This window comes from Dermacentor albipictus, chromosome 3, assembly GCF_038994185.2.
Source record: "Dermacentor albipictus isolate Rhodes 1998 colony chromosome 3, USDA_Dalb.pri_finalv2, whole genome shotgun sequence".
Classification (NCBI taxonomy): Eukaryota; Metazoa; Arthropoda; class Arachnida; order Ixodida; family Ixodidae; genus Dermacentor; species Dermacentor albipictus.
The window spans coordinates 82,164,570-82,184,842 of record NC_091823.1 but is presented as its reverse complement, the minus strand read 5'-3'; the positions used below and the strand labels follow the sequence as shown (position 1 = coordinate 82,184,842).

Here is a 20,273-nt window from a genome sequence, read left to right as displayed (position 1 = left end):
TGGATTCACGAGGTTGCCTGTGAAGCATCACATGAGGACGACTTCTATGGCAGTTGCGATAAGGAAGCCGGTTATGGCATCGACTACCAAGATTTAGTAGCACAGGTTACGGGTAATTAAAGATAAGTCGGGTACGTTGCCCACTCTGCAACGTACCCGACACTCTGGCACACTTTCCCCTGGAATGCCCGTGGCAGGAAGGCAGCGAAATGCAACCGGAAACGGACGCAAAACGAGCACAAGAAGCAAACCACCTATTCGAAACGTGGGAGGCCAAGCTCGCCCTCGGGGACTTGGATGACCAATGACAACTCGTCGCCAGGGCCAAGAGGGTAGTCGAAGCCACAGGGTTCCTGGACTAAGGAGCCTTCCCACCTGAGAGTGATGGCGTTCCTCGCTCGGGTCACTGTTTCGAATAATAAATGTCTCTTTCTCTCTCTCTAAAGAGATATGGTCGTCCTATATATAACTTGTCGATGGGTTCAATATAAAGAGGTCGACGTATATTCGTGTCCAACCTATATTCGAGTAAACACGGTAAGCTGGCATGCCGAAAGAATAGGTCTACGACAAAGGGTATGTGTGGCGTGTGACAATGTTTATGAATCCTCAGCGTAGTGCATCTCTAAGTTCTGTCTGCGCAAACCAACTGCGTCTATTCACCATGCACTGCGAGTGCAGCTTCGTACCATTCTTTTGCGTGTAATATAATTTGCGTTGTTTTCAATCACGCTAACTTTGTTTACGTCGACATTGACGCCCCGCCATGTATGGGCCTCACCGCGCGTGACAACGGAGAAAGAAATTTCAGTAAGGTTGTAGGCTGTCGCCCTATACCACGAAGAGCACTCATAGATAAATTGATACTGCACGCATATACAACAGAGACTGTGACACGTTACTTAAACATCGAAACTTATGTTATGCAAGGCGATCATTGATAAGACGGCGTTCTCGGTCTAATTAGTTTCGAGAAGCCATTCGTGTACACTGTAAAAAAAATTTGCCTTACTTTACAGAAAATTTGCTGGTAATTTGTGACCGAACACTCTTCCGTAAATTAAGAACGGTCATTTCCGTAGAACGGACAACTGTAGAAAAGGAGACCGTAATACAAGATACGAGTGCTTCTGTATCTATAAAACGGAAGATTCTGTATTCTGAATCTGTACTATAACCGTTAAAGTACAGGTGCTTCCCGTATTTCATCTTGCAGAGCATATCCATTCGAAGAATGTGCCATCGGGCACAAAATTGCCCAGGACGTGCGAGAGTCGACCGAATTTCATTGGTGTGCTATTTGCTGGGATCAGCCGTGCCACCATCTGCGTTCAGCATGTGCATACGTGACCCACTGTTTTCAGCGGTCTTGAGCAGAAATGCAATTTGGTCAACGCTCGCACTTCCAGGGTACTTTTGTCCACGATAGTACATCTCCTTTAATGCAAATGTCATGAAGGCAGCTCATAGTCAAAGCAGCAGGTCACCATTGAGAAAATTGTCTTGCCAACACACTGACATGGCTGCAGAGATAAAACACTTTGCACTTTGTGATATGAATGCACTGCATAGCATATACACAAAAAGGTGCAACATTTCAGTCCTCAAGTTCTTAGATCACAGAAGCAACTTTATTTTCTTCAATCACTCGTCTTGCACTTCTTCCTGGTAAAAGTTGTTCTTGACTCCAAACACTTGCAAGGATAAACTTGCTGCTGTTAGGAGAAACAAATAGTCTTCGTGAATATCCATCCTAAAGAAAGCGGCAAAAAAGTTTAATCACAGAACACGAGAAAGCAGTAACTTCTGTGTTAGAAAAACATGTAAGTAGATCAACATTGCTGGCACAAGGGATGTTGCTGTAGCCAACATTTCGACATAGGTGCTTGTCATTAGGGTAGCAAATGTTTTCCTTGGCTGTGTTGTGGGATTGTGCATATCTCACTGGCCCCTAGCCTCATTGGGGGAGAAGTAACTGGTGCATATAATAGGTCAAGAGAAGCCAAAGTGTTAAAATAAAGGAAGGAAGGGTGTGCTTAGCAGTGGTGATCGTGATGGAGCGGGTATGAGCAATGCTGTCAGTACTTGCCAAGAGTAGGGGTGACCAAAACAGAAAATGATGTACACATGTATGCAGTCATTAATCCAGTAGAACCAATCTTCCCAGAAGACAAAATAGGTATCAAGATAAACAGTTTGCACTTTTGAAAAAGGAAAACGAAGAATTAAGGAAAATAAATTTTGTATCAAGATGCATCTGGTTAAGATCACTGCAAATGGTAAATGAAGGCACATTATGAATATATATTTTGTTGCAAGCCGATGAAGAAAGTATATATTAACCAAATATTAAAAAATAGGGACATTAAAATTAAACTGGATATGACCATAAAACAGTAAAGAACAGCCTGTGGAAAAAAATGGGATGGATAATATAACCAGGTGCAAGATTGCAAAACGTCGAGTGCTGTTTATATTCATGCTGCTGTTGACGGCTTCAAGTTTCTGTCTTCCTGTGGAACCTTTGTCTTACTTGAACAAGGAAATGGGTCATTTTTTAAACAAGCCAGTTCAAATGCAGTTCAAAGCTTCAGCGGTGTTATAATGAAAGAAAATATTATGGTCAGTTCTCCTGCTCATCTTGAAACTTATTGTGCGCAACAAACAGGGACGAAGAATAGAAGAAACACAATGTTAAGCGCTCGTCCTTGTGTTTCTTCTATTCTTCGTCCCTGTTTGTTGCGCACAATAAGTTTCAAGATGAATTTGTTCCAACTAGGCCGACTCGCAGTCTTGCTTCAGTTCTCCTGGGTGTGCTTTCATTCACCAGTTATTTCCACCGGTGTAAGTTCAAAATTTAATGGTCTAAATGGACCTTAGCTCCTGGCAAACCATTAGCTGGTCTTTTTTTCAACACAGATGCCTGCACATTATATGTGTTGGCAGGAGTGCTAGCGAACTACATTATACTTGTTGCCACAACCAAAGCGAAACTAGGTAACAGTGATTGAAAAAAAAACCAGCATTCCACAATACTGATTCAAGTCGTCTGGAAAAGTTGCTTAAGTTAACGTACACCCCCTACTCCACCAGACAATTATTCACCACACTGACTCTCATGGTGTCAACCATGCTATTACAACACTAGGCATCAAGTGAGGAGAATTAGGGGATAAGAGGGCACAATGCTTTTTGTTAGAACATCAAATGTGCTTTACATAAATGCTACATTCCAACTAACAAAGGAGCAACCGGTTTGTGAGATAGTGACCAATGCATACAAAAGCTAATGACATTCTGTGCAGCAGAATGTTGACGATGAGGTGTTATGCGCACAAGTGTACTCTTTCACACAAAATGACATCCTGCACTCAAACCTTGTGCCAATATTAGAGTTTGAAAAACACCGTAGTGGAAAGCAAAGAGTGCTAAATTTGTTGAAAATTACTAAAAATTATTCGATTATTCATTATCGTTACTGTTCGTTAAAGATTCACAGATTGTTCCCTATGGGTGCTGTAAACAGGCACCCTGCTTTTACAGTGGTAGCAACAATGATCTGTGGCACAGACGAGAATAAATGCTCATTAAGTTTATGCAAGAGTATATCCTACAAATTACACCCCATTTCACATTCCAATATGGTAGAAGAGGAAGACGAAAAAAACTACTTTCTGGTGGAGGATGCATACCCCAGAATAGAAGAAACAAGTGTACTCTAACCATTGCTGCTGCCTATGCCTGTGCACTAGCAGTTACATATAATATGGCAGTTACAATTGTTTTTCCACAAGCACTGCAAGCTGCGGCCAGTTTACCAGTACACAGCTGTAATAAATTTAGGGCAAGCTAAAGCTCTCTAATGGATTTATCTCATATGACACAATTGGAATGCAATATTCTGCAAATAAGTGAAGCGCGATGTGCCATCCCATACAATGAAACACCTTTGAAGAATCTGAATCACCACCTGCACTCTTAGGCAAAGTTACACCCTTTGGAGTGCCGCTTCTGCCACACAACAATAATCGTTATTTGCCTCGATGCGTTTCCTTTCTTGAAGACGCCACGCCCGCTACTTTGTTGTCGGGAATGCTATCATGCTGATAACGCGCATGCCGTTCGTTACTGGAAAGCACAGGGCTCGCAGCGTTAAAGAAAGAAAATGCATAAAGGCAGATGACAATTATCGTTGTGTGGAAGAAGGGGCACTTCAAAGGGTGTAACTCTGCCTAAGAGTGTGAGCCGTGACGAGGGAAAAGAGTGTGTTCTGTGTAAAGTAGTGCACCTGTATAACCTAAAGCTTTGGAGAATGCATTTAGTATGAGCTGGGAAGGTTCCTAATTTTATATGCACACAGTGAAAAGCTCCATGCAGTTTTGCAAAATGCAAACCCCCAACCTTTTTGTTGTTCAAACGTAATGACACGTAGGGCCATAACATGTACATTATGGGTTTCGTTCCCAAACAATCAAAGTGAATAGCACCACCCTAAGTGTTATGTGCCTTTTTCTTAGTGTCGAATGCTGCGATCGGCAGAGAAACGGATTTCTGGAGCAATATAAAGTATTAGGTACTGTGATATCAGTTCTTTCACTGCTGTTTTAGCATTATCGGGTCCTAAAGTAAAGAAACGAGAAATAAATACATGCATATTTTACGCTACAACCCTCATAAGTATTTAGTAGTCTGGATTATAAAGGATTCCAGATTTACAATGCAGGACAGATTTTATTCCACTGAAAGAATGGCATCATGCCAATGATTCTGCATTTGGTGCTATATTTATTTGCATTTAGTTCAGTTGGAATGTGTGTGTGTATCGCCAGCGATATCGCTTGACATTTTTTATATTGGCTGTTTTCTAAATTTAGGCAAATTCGTATTCGCAAATAACCTTGTATGACACCAAGAACTTGCTTAGCAGGAGTATTTCTAACATTTGCAAGATATGAGGCCCTTGAAAGCGGCCTGGGGTACACGCCGCCCCCTAATCTCATCAGCAAGTTTCTGGAACTCATCTACGAGGTTTCTTATGATCAATGTAAAGTTGCTTGAATGGGGGAAATAGGGAATTTATAACAGGTGAATTATGCAGCATAAGAATGATGTCAGCAAGAAGCAAGCATCAAGAACTATAAAATGAAGACTATAAAATGCAAGAATTATTTGGGATGATTTAAAATTCTGGCATTGGAACGAAATGTCTTTCAATCTGTATATAAACTCTGATTATTCACTCTACTACCACTGCCTTCATTAGAAACATTCATAATCATTATCCTATCTATGCCACATCATCCTAGCTAATATTCAAGCCTTCATAAGCTGCTTTTTTTACTGCTAATTCTCTGTGGGAAAGAGGTGTCCGTATGAAGACCATATCATATACTTATTACCCGTTTTTTTGATAAATGATAAGGGAAAAACTTCACACCAAAAATGCATTGAGCTTGAGCAAGTTCTGCGTTTGATGCTGTTGATTCTTTTTTTCCCTTTGCCATCATTGACCCACCTGGTTAGCTAAGTAGACAGAAAAGCTGCAGGAGAAAGGTGGGGGTGCCAAACCAGACTTGTGCCCCAGGGGACCTTTTCACGGTCACAGGAGGAACTGCCTGTGGCCTCGGCATCTTCCTTGAGGGCCACGGCCATGTCTAAGAAACCTTGTCTCCACAGGCTGCACAAAGAAAGATAATTTGCTGAGCTAAGTCTTTTTCTTAAAAGAACCCATTTAGGTTGTATTCGTGGCTTTGCACCACAAAACTGACACATGACTGGCCACTCAAGACACTTTATGTGTATTCGCAGGCTTATTCCTTGGAAAAACACTTTTATGTAGCACACAATGAGTAACAGTAACAAAAAAGTGTATCAGGAGGCTTTCATATTGCTCTACAACTTTTCATTGACACATTTCATTTAATTATTTGAGATATTTAATAAATAATTAAGAATTATGTAATTAGGCAGAATGCACAATATAATCAGAGTATCTCCAGGCGATGGCAAACATTACCTTCATTTTGTCTAGTTACATCGCATTTACATATTTCTGAATCTTGGTGCACGATAGTTAAGACACCCTGCAGATCAAAAAACAATATTAAAATTTTCATAATCATCTCTTGCGTGTTCTTGGTGGCTATGGCTGCTTCAAGTTATTCTTTCAGTGTGGTACAAGCAGTTTTGAAGTGAAATTGTTTTGCATCGAGGGCATGTAATCTAGGCAATCAAGCAAAAGGTCAAGTTGTGTTCACTATTCAGATGTTTAACTAAGAAGCTGCAGGAAAAGGAAACAAGACACAACACCTAATAAACAATGCAAAATTCGAAAATTTAAACTGAACAAGAAACCAGTTTTTGAAAACACAGAAAAAAAGCCAGCAGCTTACATTGAATACACCCTTGCTATGTACTCCAAGTGAAGTTGTTACCGCAATGCTTGGGCACCATATGAACGTAACAATCAACAACTTCGAGCAGAATATTAACACCACTAAATGAACTGGCCTTTGAAGATTCTTGATCTGAAATCCTCAACGACTTGTTCTGGCGTTTAATCTGTCAAGCTCAATCTGTATTCTCAAAAGCTGGCTCTCGGCCATAATTTCTCTAAACGCAACATCAGCTTAAATCTCAAGATAGGGTTGACCTGTAAATAAACTGGATAATGCATGGCAAACATCATGAACTCTCTTACATGTTAACCAGAGGGTTCACTCATGCAGCCATGAAATTGTGATGCAGACACGATATATTGAAGCTGGTTTTGTGAAGTGTTTCATGCTTCCAAGGCTTCTTCAGTTGTGGAAGCTGTCTCCGTTAGCTAAATAAGCGATGAGAATAAAAAAAGAACTTCAACATGCTCACAATACGTTGGCCATTTGCAAGTAAACAGTAGCCTTTTTGGGAACCCAGGTTGCCTGGTGCAAATCTACTATGCCACAGTACTTGCGTTACCCAGTACCAGCCACATTAAAATGCAATGTGTTCAGAACCCTTTCCTTCTGTTTGTCTGCTTTGGAAACAGTTTAACATGTGTTCAGTAGGCGTCGAGAAAGGGGACAGAAAACACTGTGCACCACTGATTTCTAACATGTTTCGCTGGGTGCAGCACACCGCACCGGATGCAGGTGAAGCCAGTGGAAATGCGATGTCATGCAGTCGCTTGTCCTGGAAGCAGGGCATATGGTGGACTAACTAGTGCGTGCAATCAGATAATATTGCTGCCGAAAAACTTTTCTTTGTGGTTTTTCACATTTTAGGAGGTCTCTACATGTCTGGTAAGCACTTTTATGACAATCTGAACCCGTATACGATAGTGTTCTTTTACATCAAGTTTTTTCTGATTTACCAGTGTTTCCATTGCACGCCACTTATGTTAGCGACACTGTAGACACTACAATGGAAAAATTCTGGACACCTCGAAACACTGCTTGGGTAGTTTATGGCACATCAGGCAGGCATGTTAGGGGAAGAAATGCTACACACCCGTGCAACAAAGTGCTGCCACAAAGTTGTCAAGCACCAACTTCCGGGACAAAGCCGGCTTCAGTCGAGGGCGCTCGATGTGCTGTTCATCCCCTGTAGTAGAGATCAGTGGCGTGGACCCTTTTATACTGGCTGTCTTTTCTGGTCGGAACCTTGGCAACAGCTTCCACCATACTTTTTTTGAACCTGCAACATGTGCAGAGAAAGTCACATCACTGTGCGTTGATTGTATGGCTTTATTGTGCTACACATTCTATCAAATCATTAAAAAATACAGTTCACACATTTTTACTTCTGTATATAGACAGTCTAGTTGCTATACACGCGAAACATTATCATTCCTCTGACAGAATACAACAATAGAAGCGTACACTGTAAAGCTACACTAAAATTTAAATTGATGTGACACCATATGAGCATACAGTATGCTTACTGTATGCTTTAGCCCTGTGTCAAGTAAAAGTTAATTGTCAATCATTTATGGTGTATTCCTACTTATTCTGGGTCATCAAACTGTACAATCAATGTTCCAAGTTTACACAATGTTGGCTTTTGATTGCCTATGTGATCCGTTTCCTACTTACGCATGCAGTAATCCCACTGTATTAAGGAAAAAGAGAATAGGAAATGCCGTGATAATCTTCTACATTTGATGAGGGCAGGAGCAATGACCAATAGCATGTGGTTGAAGCTACATATATACTCAGTTTTCACACAGCTTAATTATTCAGCAAGTAATAAAGAGCTATCCTGTGTACCTCTGCATGACCAATAAAATCTGACTACTTGACACTGCACTAAGGCTGCCACTTGGTACTGTTCGGCAGTTCAGCTTTGGTTTTCTGATATACAGATCTGTTTAGGTACCAGTAGTTTACTTGCGATAAAATGGAGCTCGGAGCACTGGTCATTTGCACATAAATAATGCGACAGCAAATACAACACAAGGATAGGAATATGGGTCTCTTGGAAAAAGTACATACACATTATGATTATAATGTGATGTCATGCCACAATGAAACAGAAAGGAACGCATAGAAGTGGACGGCGCTTCTATGCCACCAAGGTTATTGGACAGACAGTACTTCAGAAGTGCCCGCAACACAATGTGTTGGCGGGCTAGTTGGTGTGAATCCATAAATACTTTGTTAAGTGCAAAACAATGGACACAAGAAAGACGACCAGCACAAGGCGCTACACTCAACTGACATCACTTTATTGCGTCGCTCCTTTATAAATAGTAGAATCTAGAAGAACATCCGCAGTTAGCACCATGTGCAGAGACCACCAACAACCAATCACAAGAGCGTACTCATGCGACGGGATCCAAAAAACCATATTGAGCACTGCACAAGGTTAAAGAAGGCACACTAATGCACTGTGACCCCAATGACTGTATGAAGAAAGCTTCCGATAACTCTCAGGCGGTGGTATCACAGCACTTTTTCAAAATCGTAGTATCACGAAACATGGCTTTGCACTTCCATATTTTACAATGTTGAGCCAAATGGGAACCTGTGCCTGTTGGTATGGATCGCTTAGGTTCGCAATGTTTCGTGATGCTACGATTTTGAAAAAAGGGCCGTGATACCACCGCCAGAGAGTTATCAGAAGTTTTCTTCATACAGTCACTGGGGTCACAGTGCATTAGTGTGCTTTCTTTAACCTTGTAAAGTGCTCAATATGTTTATTTTTTGGATTCTGTCGCATGAGTGTGCTTTTTTGATCAGATGTTGGTGGTTCCTGCACTTGGTGTTCACAGCAAATGTTCTTCTAGATTCTGCTGTCTACAAAGGAGGGACGCAATATAGTGATGTCAGTTGAGAGTAGCGCCTTGTTCTGTCGTCTTTCTTGTGTCCGTTATTTTGTGCTAAAAAGCAATGATGTATTCCTTGTGTGTGTTTGAAGACAGCTCCACACGCAGTAGCGTATCCAGTATTGCTGCCCAGTGGTTTAGCTCGCCGCAGTTTGAAGTGCCACAAAACATAAGGAGAGAAACCTGCATTTATAGTCTTGTTGCAAACAAGAATATAACGTGAAGTGCATTCTGAGGCCAGAAACTATAAAAAAAAATTTCACGATGCACCGCTGTGCAAGGTTTTATAGCAAAGTCAAATACATTTAGTGTAAATATGACACTATGATGGTGCACAATGGTGGTAATCTGTAATAATATAAAAGGTGCCTTAATGTTACAACAAAAGCTGACATTACTTAATAATAGCCCTGTAAAATTTAGCATGCAGGGGCACCGCTTGGTTAAACAATAGTGATGTATTGTCTATGTACACAAGTATTACCCACGCATTTCTGCCATTGTCTAAATGGCATAAATGAATGGGTAATACTTGTATACATAGATATTACATCTCTATTGTTTAACCAAATGGGTAAACTATGTCTGCCTGACACAAGACTAGAATTAAACCATAAATTATATATAGTCACCCTAACAGTAACACCTCACTTGAACTTCACAGTAAGTAGACGCCTGTTGATGCCAGCCTCCCCCAATGCTAAACTGTGCTGCATGCTCTACAGAGAAATTATAGTGGTATCACTCAACTCTGAAGCCATTCAGGACTGCAGCACTGTAGAAGACATCTACAAATGTCCCACTTCATGTATAACAGCCTGAATTGCTTGCACATCTTACCAAGTGCAAATTAAAATTTCTTTTTGTTTAGCATTTTTGCCTGCTAGACCACAATCCAATGTCATCAATATATTAACATATTACCGCAAAGAACCTAATTTGGCTTGTAGATTAACACCTTTGCATACTGCCACAGCTGCACTCTGTCATATGCGTTGCAATCATAAAGGAGTGCTGGTCCACCAGCACTCCAATGTCACTAACAGTGATCACCTACACAGCTAAGTAAACGGTCCTGATTCAGGTGGCAAATAGCTATGAGAAAAAAAAATTCACTCACCTTGACAGCTATAATACTGCAATAACTTGAGAGAGATGGACCCATTGCAGGCAGCAGACCTCTTCTCAGCTCCAGCACAACAGCAACTTGCCTTTCAGTAAAAGAAAAGGATTGATTAGTAATGATAAGTTACCTTGTTTTTGCTTAGTATCAATACAATCTGACTTTCATGCATATCCACTCTCCGCTTTAGTAATACAACTGAATTATTCGTCAAATAAAAGAGTCTATGGTGATACCATTCGCTTCTCTTGTATGTCCAAATGTTTTCGCACTGATACCCCGTTTACTGCTTGCTTAGTGGCACGAATGCCTTGACTGCCCAGACATCATTCGAAGGAACACGTCTTGCTGCACCGCAAACGGTGCAGCAAGACGTTTTTTTCCGGTCACAATTAAAACGTGCACCCAAGCAAGAAAGTAACGATCACAGGTAGTGAGCGACTGCTATTGCCTCGAACGTTTATTTCCGTATTTTAACAGAAGTTCTTGTATCGGATACAGTATGCTCTCAAGCCAATACAAGCGTCAATACAAGAGCTCAACTGAACGCAGTTTTATTCTACGCTTTTAACGCGAGTGAACAAAAGGTTAGAAGTACCTCACGGAAATTGCGATCGAGCCAATCGCGCTACGACTGGAATCGATCTGAAGAGATAGGTTTTATCCTTTCCCCATGCATGCGTGATTTTTGCCCTAAGACGTTGCATAGTGGTCTTTTGAAACAATATTTCTGTTCGCGACACCGGCTTACCACACATCATTTTAACACCTACGTTATGCAAAACAAATAAGATTAAAATGGGCTTACCTCATGAGCAAGTTACCAGCGCGCGTAGACTGTTGAACACCCGTTGAGAGCAAGCAGGCTATCCGTGTCCAAGCGCATACGTGCACCCAAACACAGGACAACTTCTTCGATGCCGCAGCGAGCAGAGTTTTGTACACGAAGTGAAAGACATCCAGCGCAAATATCTCCGAGCGATGACGGCAAATAACGAGCGCACAAGCGGACACAACACAGCAACAAATTCGGAACTTTGCCAATTTGAACGTGCCCAGACCCAAGCAGCGTAACCATCCATCGTTTCTGTTCTTCGCTCCCGATGAGTCAATCTCTCTTCCTTGGGGTCTTGCTCCACCCTTGAGTACAAATCAAGAGATATTTACGGCGAATTAACAACATTTACAACACGACTCGAAAAATGCCGGCTGACTAGACATGTGCATCTCCGTCTGCCACTCCAACGGACGCGCAGCGCGCCCTGCCCCCTGGTGCCGCACTCTGAGCGCGGAGAACCGAAGAGAATCGGTTTCGTTTTCGCATTTGTGCTCTAGTTACTGGAACTGCAATATAATTGCTTGACAATTAATTGAATTCTAAAAGAGGAGAATGCTTTCTCTCCCACAAGTTAGTGCGTTTTATACAAAGGGAGAGAGAATTCAAAAGGAAGAAAGGCAGGGAGGTCAACCAAAGCATTCGCTACTGGCGATAGCAAACCCCTGTGCTACAATGAAGTGCAAAGCAGTGCACTGCGATGCGTCCATAAGCTCGAGTACAGTGATAATTTGGGCGGGTTGGTGCATGTAATGAACGGTTAAATAATGAGTTGTGTCATAACATTACCCATGCATAAAGCACGTGGAACTAGTGGTGTTGCATTCTATAGGTCAAAAAGAAATAAAGCTTGAATCGTTACATCTCGACACTGGGCATTCTTTCTTTCCGAAATATTTTTTTCTTCTTTTTAACAGTATACACAGTACTAGCACGGTAATAGGTCCTTCATCTTCAGTCACCTTCCAGTAGTTTACATACATGTCGGTGCATGTTCGCGTTCTTGATTCTACCGTACAAGAACGAGCGCGCTTACTGGTCTTGTTTCAAGATGAAGCACCAAATGTTTGCGATTACATCTTACCGCAAGAATTAACACATGAACAGTGAAGATTATGCGTAATCGATTTGTCTCAATGAATGGGCAGTTATTGTCAGAGACGAGATATTTTGTAAATATCATGGGAATGAGTTCAACCAACTACATTGCAGTTCAGCAGTGCTCTTTGACACTTGGGTTAATTGCTTGCCGCATTCGAAAATTTCCTCCGACCGTTGTACTTGGATCTATAGGCCGCCAGTCCCCTTCGAGACCATTTATTGCCAAATGTAAACGCAGTTACGGTCATTATACCACTCCCTGCGTTTCGGTACTGATTTAGAGTGCGCACAATTTTTGGCGTATAGAGCACCAATGTCATTCCCAGTGTACCAGCACCTGAGTGCCGCAAGCTTGTTTACGTATGCACGTATGTCCCCGGCTCTTCATTCACTTAAACATATATGCTGCGTTATTAACTACAAAGCGCTTAATTTGAGAACATTGCGAGAACACGCATATATTTGCGCATATGATCAGCGTTACTAAGTCCATATGCATATGCTATGCCCGAAAGAAAAATACAGGTGTACAGAAAAGACGACGAGCAACAAACCGAAAAACGAGTTGTGGCCGCGCTATTGATGATCGTGAACGACCACGGATGTTCCATTGATGAAAAGAGTGAGATCGCGCCTTCAATGTTGGACCATCGCTTTGAATCGAGACGTTGAAATAATTAATTTTGGCCGCCCGATCCACAAAGACGCTCGCCTGGTGTTGATGAACACACACACACACACACACACACACACACGCATATATATATATATATATATGCACATACAGCGCCGATGTCATTGTCAGCGCACCATGCAGCAGCTGAGCGGTGCAAGTTTGTTTTCATTGGAGATTGGAACGTGTATCCACCACACTTCGTCCACTTACACATATATGTTGTATTATAATCTGCACAGCGTTTACACCGAATAATATATATATATATATATGGAGAGAGAGAGAGTGCGCGTCAATGTATATCTATACGATCTATTATTGAAGCTTTCGGTAGAAGGCTGAGTCTGCACGTGTCTTCATAATGTGTACAGTTCGCCTGTTCAATAAATTGTTCTTGGATGGAACTCTGCGAGTACAAGTGCATGCTCATTTAGACAGCATGCGGGTATAGTTTTCGTCGCGAAAATACGGATGTTCGCATAATAATAATACGGAATTCCGTCTGTTTCGTGCAAAACAGGGCAGTTACCGTAATAATACGTGCAAAATGTCCGTTAAGCTGAAAACGGAGAGCACTTTCCGTATTTTAACGGCAGTTTTTGCAGTTTTTTGTGACAATGACCGATTTTCCGTTTTTTTACTTGCAGTCCTCCGTATAATGACGGAAATCCCCCGTATAATTACGGAAATTTTTTACAGTGTACTTGGGCGCGTGCCTGGAGGTCCGCGGGCAGATGTGAAATGATTCACACTGCTGATATACAGTCAATATACATAATAATACTTTCAGCACATGTTCGAATGTGGATCCAACTGCGACAATCATAGGATCGTGACCAAGCGGCACAGTGCCCATCAGGCAAATCGAGATCGTTTACATAAACTGTGCAAAATCATAAGCCTCCGCTGAGGGGGCGTCGGCGTACTTCATAATGTGCCCCTTTATCGCGCCAGTCAAGTTAGTGTATGGAAGAGAGCGCTAGCTTTACGCTTGTTGGTACGTGCCCGAAGCAACCACCAATATAGGTATATACGACGACACCTCAAGTGACACACGACACAGCGTTTCTCCTCTGCGTTTTCTCTCTTCCTGCTGTCTTCATTTATCCTCCCACATCTTGTTTATTAACAGGGCAGAGAAGCGCTCCATGTGCGGTTGCTTGAGAAGCGTCCTGGTTTAATATACGACTTAGTGCTTTAGCGTGCTTTAGCGCTATCCAATACGTCCGCCCGCGATTCACGAAACCCACGAAGAGTGTGCTAAGCGACCTGTCCAGCGTTTGAACGCCTCCCCAAACGATTCAGTCGCAGGCGCCTGCGAAATAACTGCACCCGTCGATCGATTAGCATTCGAGAACACGGAGCGGCCGACCCTGAATGAACAAGAAAAGACTCTGCCGGGCGTTTTGAGACGGGCGCGACCCTTGGCATCCAGCGTCGACCCACAGACGCTGGATGCCGCTGTAGGCACGCGGGCGGGGACCGCGCCCTGCGCCCTTCGACGTCCGAGAGCTCACATCTCGCGAAGAAAAGAAAGTGAACTGGAATGCGCGCTGTCCTTCACACCCCGACGGGGGCATCGGGCCATGCCGGCAGCGCGCGCGCGACTCGAACGGTCGCGGGCATGAAACGTCAGTTGACGGGCACGACCGATCTGAGCCGGTCAGTAACGGGGAACAGAAACATAGTTGTGCGAACGTGGCGAAGTAAAGTTAACGGCTGCTTTACGTGAGAGGTGATTTAAAAGAAAAGTCAGTGGCGACTTAGGCGGTAAATGCGAGATAGAGAGGCGTTGCCATTACGTTGCACTTCTCTGAGGTCTCAGATCCAAGCCCCGGACAGGGGGCCGAAATGAAATAAATGTTTCTCTCTCTCTCTCTCTCAGATCCACGATACACCACATTGCAAAGCGTTGTGCGTGCGCGTGCGTACGTGCGTGTGTGTGCGTGCGCGTGCGTTCGTGCGTGTGTGTGCGTGCGTGTGTGCGTGAGTGTGTGTGTGTGCGTGAGTGTGCGTGTGTGTGTGCGTGTGTGTGCGTGTGTGTGCGCGTGTGTGTGCGCGTGTGCGCGTGTGCGTGTGCGTGTGCGCGTGCGCGCGCGCGCGTGTGTGTGTGTGTGTGTGTGTGTGTGTGTGTGTGTGTGTGTGTGTGTGTGTGTGTGTGTGTGTGTGTGTGTGTGTGTGTGTGTGTGTGTGTGTGTGTGTGTGTGTGTGTGTGTCGCACACGCACTTAAGGCTCACACATAAAAAGGTACATGGGGGAGCGAACTTTTACAGGTAAGCATGGTTCACATAAGGCAGACGGGTTGCTGCAATGTTGGCACACCCTGCGAGAAGACTTATCATGCCTGTATCACTAATAAGTGATCTCCAGTAAGTGATCTGGCGCTGGGCTTTCCCTGAGGGAACAGAAGCAGAGATGTTCGACAGGCTCCTTATTCTCCAAACTGTTGCTAAGGGCGTGCCACACATTTCAAAAACCGATAACGAATCTGCCTCTTCCTTGTGCGTTGTGTTCAACTGGAGCACCGCTAATATTTCAATAAGTACAATATGGGTCCAGTGCACCCTGTTGCATTCTAAAGCTCGCAGCACATAAGTAAAGCCACGTGAAGTCCTCAGAGTTCTGGATAACGAATTTCTTCAATAACGACCGCACAGTTTGTTAGCACAGAAGGACGACGATCACTGGTTTAGTGGTTTTAGTAACCATTTATATTGGGCTATGTGCCAATACAACCGGGCATGTGCAGCAGTCTCTTCCCAAGCTTGCCATCTCTGTCCGTTCCTCTACCCCCTTTTCCCCAGTGCATTGCAGTAAAACAAAATTATATGCGAACCTAGTTGCTGTTCGTTGCACCCGCTCTCTTTGTCTCTGGAAAACACATTGACGCTCCAAGCTTCCGTGCTTGGCCGTGCGTATGAAACGCCGTGGGAAAAATTTATGTGTAGAGCGCCAATGTCTTTCGCTGCACATATGGACAGAAATATGAGGAGCGTTATGCTTTCCTTCGGATTGGAGGTAACTTAGCAGGGCTTCAATACTTACTGGCTTTAATTGCTCTGCTACATCCTGCACCCTAAGATGATTTCTCGAGCAGTGTTCTGCTGAGCTCCAGTCAAATAAACAGTTAGCCCATTCGTATCACATAAATTTCCGTGATCGCAGCAACAAGCGAGTCTTAGAAAAATTTCCGTTTTTTTATTATTTTTAATGCAATATTTCTTTTTTATTTCTTTTTAATCGCTTCCTGAGCGCGCGGTGTATGTGTTACACAAGCAATATAGCCAGCACTAGCACTCTTGCCCTGGCGGTAATTCGTAAATCAAATCAGCCTTGCCCGCCTCGGCATAACAAGCCACTCGAGCTGTATCGCATACCGAGAGCCAAGAGGCACGTCAGAAAAGCCAGGCCTCCTTGTTCTCCGCTCGCATTAAACGGACCACACACAATGTGCTCGCACCTGTATAACACTTGCTGTGCTTACTTAGCGGCGCGCCGCGCACAGCCGCTCGCCGCGCATTTATAGCGGGGCGTGTGTGTGACACGTAATGTTTACCGAGGAGGCGAGGCACGGCCTTAAGAGACCCCGGACACGAGGAAGGCAGGGCGCATGGCGAGTGGAGTGTGCTCTCCTTGCGCTCTCGTTGGAATACGCGCTCGTCCAGCCGGGAGCCATCGCGATAAGCGCTCGTTTACGTCTCCCTCGAGTGACAGGCGAAGCTGTCCCGCCGGTACAATGTTCCTGGCGCTGTTACCGTTTGCAAATGATGCCGCCCTTCTCCTCTCTCTGAAGAGCTCTCTTTCGCGTCGCGTGCGTGCGCGTGGCCTAGGGTTGCCTGCGCGAGGTGCGCGACAAGCGCCATTATCTCTAGTGCGCAATGTATCCTGAGCCTCCTGTCACAGTTGATGGCCCTCGCATTGGCTCTTCTCAGTCCTTTTCACTCAAGGTGCGGGAAGCGAAAAAAATAAAAATAAAACGCGAAGTAAGGACCAGCAACAGTAACAACGTGGGTCATGCGAAAAGGTCTCCGTGTACAGGGTCTTCGCGTATATATCGGTTGCACAATCCCGTTGGTAACGTACATCTCTCTCTGCACTTCCTTGCCTCTGCCGGCAACCGCTACTCGACGCGACTGGCGCGGCCGCCGTAACATTACGAACTTCTTGAACGTTTCCCAATTCCTTCGGGATTCCACGGCCCGTCTCTCTCGCTCTCCTTCTTAGCCAACGCCTATACGCGATGCTTCGTTCTTGCTCATCAGTCTCTTCCAATCATCCCCATTCCTTCCGCTCTACGCCATTGTACAGTCCTCGTCCCCGCTCCAAGCGGCATGTCCGCCTCGCTCTCGGACAAACCACTCGTGGATATCCGCTCCGTCCGCCGGCGTTTGAGGTCGCTGCCGCCGCGGGGCATGCCGGGTGCACAACGATACCAGGAAGAGGAGCGGCACCGGCGCACGCTGCGTATCCGAAAAACTGAGCCGCCGCGCCTAATTGCTGGTCTTCAGGCTCGCTCGCTCGCGCGCTCGCACGAGAGGAGGGTGCAATGAAGAAGCTGCGGTTTGTTCTCGAGCCGGCTTCTCTCCGCGCCTTGTCCGTCATTCTTCGGAACCGCCAGTATCAGCACTGATGCCCCCTGTAAGAGAGAGGCGGGTTGACGGCCGAACGGGGGCTCCCACGGAATTTTCTCCCCAGTGGTCTGGTGCGTTTGCCCTTGTTGGCCGTACGTATAGCCGACGCGTCCGACAACGGCCTTGTTTGCCGGCCTTTACGGGGGGCACCGCGACGCCTTGGTCTGGTTTGAGCCTCAAGTTGACCCGCTTTCTTTCTGTCTGCAGAAGCTTAACGACGACCACAGCAATATACTACTATATACGACCGGATTGTTAGAGACATAATGGAGAAGTAATGTCGCACAGTTGAAGTTAAAGCTGACGCTATGCATACTTCGGCGGCAGCCACATTGAATGCACTCTCGAAGCTTTCGCCTGGATTCGAAGAGGGCATTTTTGTTTATTTTTATTTGGGCCAGTACAAAGTTTGCCCGCAAGCAAAAGAACATAACCCTCGTGACTGAGGTCTTGGCCACGCTGGAGCAGGAGAAGTAGCAACAGTTCTCATGTTAAAAAGAAACATAAGTATCGTTACTAATGCAAAACCTTGGAAACGCATCAGAAGTTTCCATGTAAAAAAATTGCGGCAGAACCCATCTCACGATGACCGTCGACGGTAATGTGCTAGGAGTGAATCAATATAGCGACACAACGTATTGTCACCGTCGAGACAAGTTATCTATGAGGCATGCACTGCAGCGGGACTCCTCTTTCGCGTTTCCCTAAGAACACTCGGCGCCATCTAGGGCCGGTACCACGAAGTCTGCGCAATCCGAAATACAAGGCGCCTGAAAAAGGCGTCATGTGGCAACCGGGCTCCTCTACTGCGCGTCTTTCTGGACACGCTGCGCCATCTAGTTGCACCGCTGCTAAGTTCGCACGTGGCCTCCAAGACGAGAAGCGTGGCGCGCCGGTGCCTGCGGACGCTGAGGATTCTTCTCTCACTTGCCGCACACTCAGTGGCACGGGCTCAGTAACCCAAGATGGCGAGAGGTTCATTGAAGAGCAGCACATGCCTAATAATAATATTTGGGGTTTTACGTGCCAAAACCACTTTCTGATTATGAGGCACGCCGTAGTGGAGGACTCCGGAAATTTCGACCACCTGGGGCTCTTTAACGTGCACCTAAATCTAAGTACACGGGTGTTTCCGCATTTCGCCCCCATCGAAATGCGGCCGCCGTGGCCGGGATTCGATCCCGCGACCTCGTGCTCAGCAGCCCAACACCATAGCCACTGAGCAACCACGGCGGGTCAGCACATACCTAGTGTATTTGTGGTGCAGCCTGCTAGGGCGTCGGGTTGCTGTCCTTAAGAAACCAGTGTGACGTGGGTTTGATTATCCCCAGCATTAGAGAAATTTAAAGGATCGCCTTGTCATTTTAGTGCGGCACATTCCCAGTGGCACACACCTAGTTTACCCAAGCTGACGTCAAAGACATTCATTGAAGAACGGCGCACACCTACTCGCACATACCCAGCAACCCAAGTCGGCTTGAAGCACCTCGAATAGCGGTGCCTGCTGTTGGGACCTAAGGCAGCGTATCCCACCGCTGTCATACAGTTGTTGCGACTCGGTGTCCGAGCGGCCATTACGGCTCCGTGGCTGGTGAAGTACCAGGTGCCGGAGGATCGAGAGGTACCGAGCGACGCTCAAGAGCTGGGAATGGGGTTTATTTACAAATTTACATAAATGATGGTTTACGTCTACGAGCAGCAGCACGAGTAGGAGCACCCCCCCCCCCCCCGACAACACTCAAAATGCACCTTTTATGCACTTTTTCTTTGCTATTTGTTTCGTCGGGGAAATTCACTGTTCTTCTTCTCGGCCAACCCCAGTAGTTGAACCGTTCGCCGAATCCCGCCCACGACGCCGAATCCTTCCGCCGGACTCCGCCCCCAATGTTGCACGAACGGCACCGCATACGAGGCAACGACGTGACAAACAGGGAACTTGATGTCGAAGTCGTTCCCACGGACGTTCTCGACGTTGGCCCATTTTATCAATTAGTGGGCCATTCGTGACTGTCCGCTTGTCAGGGTCAGGTTCCGGTAGAGTGGTCTTCGCGGTAGTCATTACTTCCACGATGGGCGACGGCTGTTATCGCCTCGAAGTGAGCTTCTTTGTTTGCGTCTCACAGTATATGTCGGGTTCAGTCTAGTTCAGGCGGGCGCTCATCTCGCCCGTCAGCTTTGGCGACGCTGATTTAGTCGCTAGCTCCCTCGTCCTGAGAAAACTACGATGCAACGTGAAGGGCCTTTCATAGCTGCACGCTCGCTGGTGAAGCATTATTTGTCGGGTAGAACAGTGCTAAACGTCAATCGTAACACTACCCAGTCCCGCATCTACAGTGAACCATGTCGGCATGAAAGAAGTTCTTTGAAGAGCGGCACGTATGTACACATTGAAAAAGCTTCCTTTAGCAATGGCACGTAATGCATACATTGGGATAGACTCAGTGACCCAGATTGATCTGATGGTTGGTTTCGATGGAAAGTTACTTCAGCACAGAAGCCCGATGCGCTACCCTTTCGACCACTGACTACCCAGTGACCTAGCTAGGCGGGAAACCGGTTAGATACAAATATAGATAGATAGATAGATAGATAGATAGAT

The 20,273-nt window shown here is 45.2% G+C and overlaps 1 protein-coding gene and 1 long non-coding RNA gene across 2 annotated transcripts in view; both read right to left on the bottom strand.

Annotated features, from left to right (window-relative positions):
- The window catches only part of LOC139057434 (uncharacterized), a 167,337-nt gene that overhangs the window by 119,545 nt on the left and 27,519 nt on the right, over positions 1-20,273 (bottom strand). The window lies entirely within an intron of this gene.
- Positions 1,679-12,161, bottom strand: LOC139057433 (uncharacterized). The gene is made up of 4 exons (XR_011512790.1): positions 11,239-12,161; positions 10,428-10,518; positions 7,492-7,677; positions 1,679-5,677 (listed from the first exon to the last, which is right to left on the bottom strand). It is a non-coding gene; the product is annotated as an uncharacterized lncRNA (long non-coding RNA).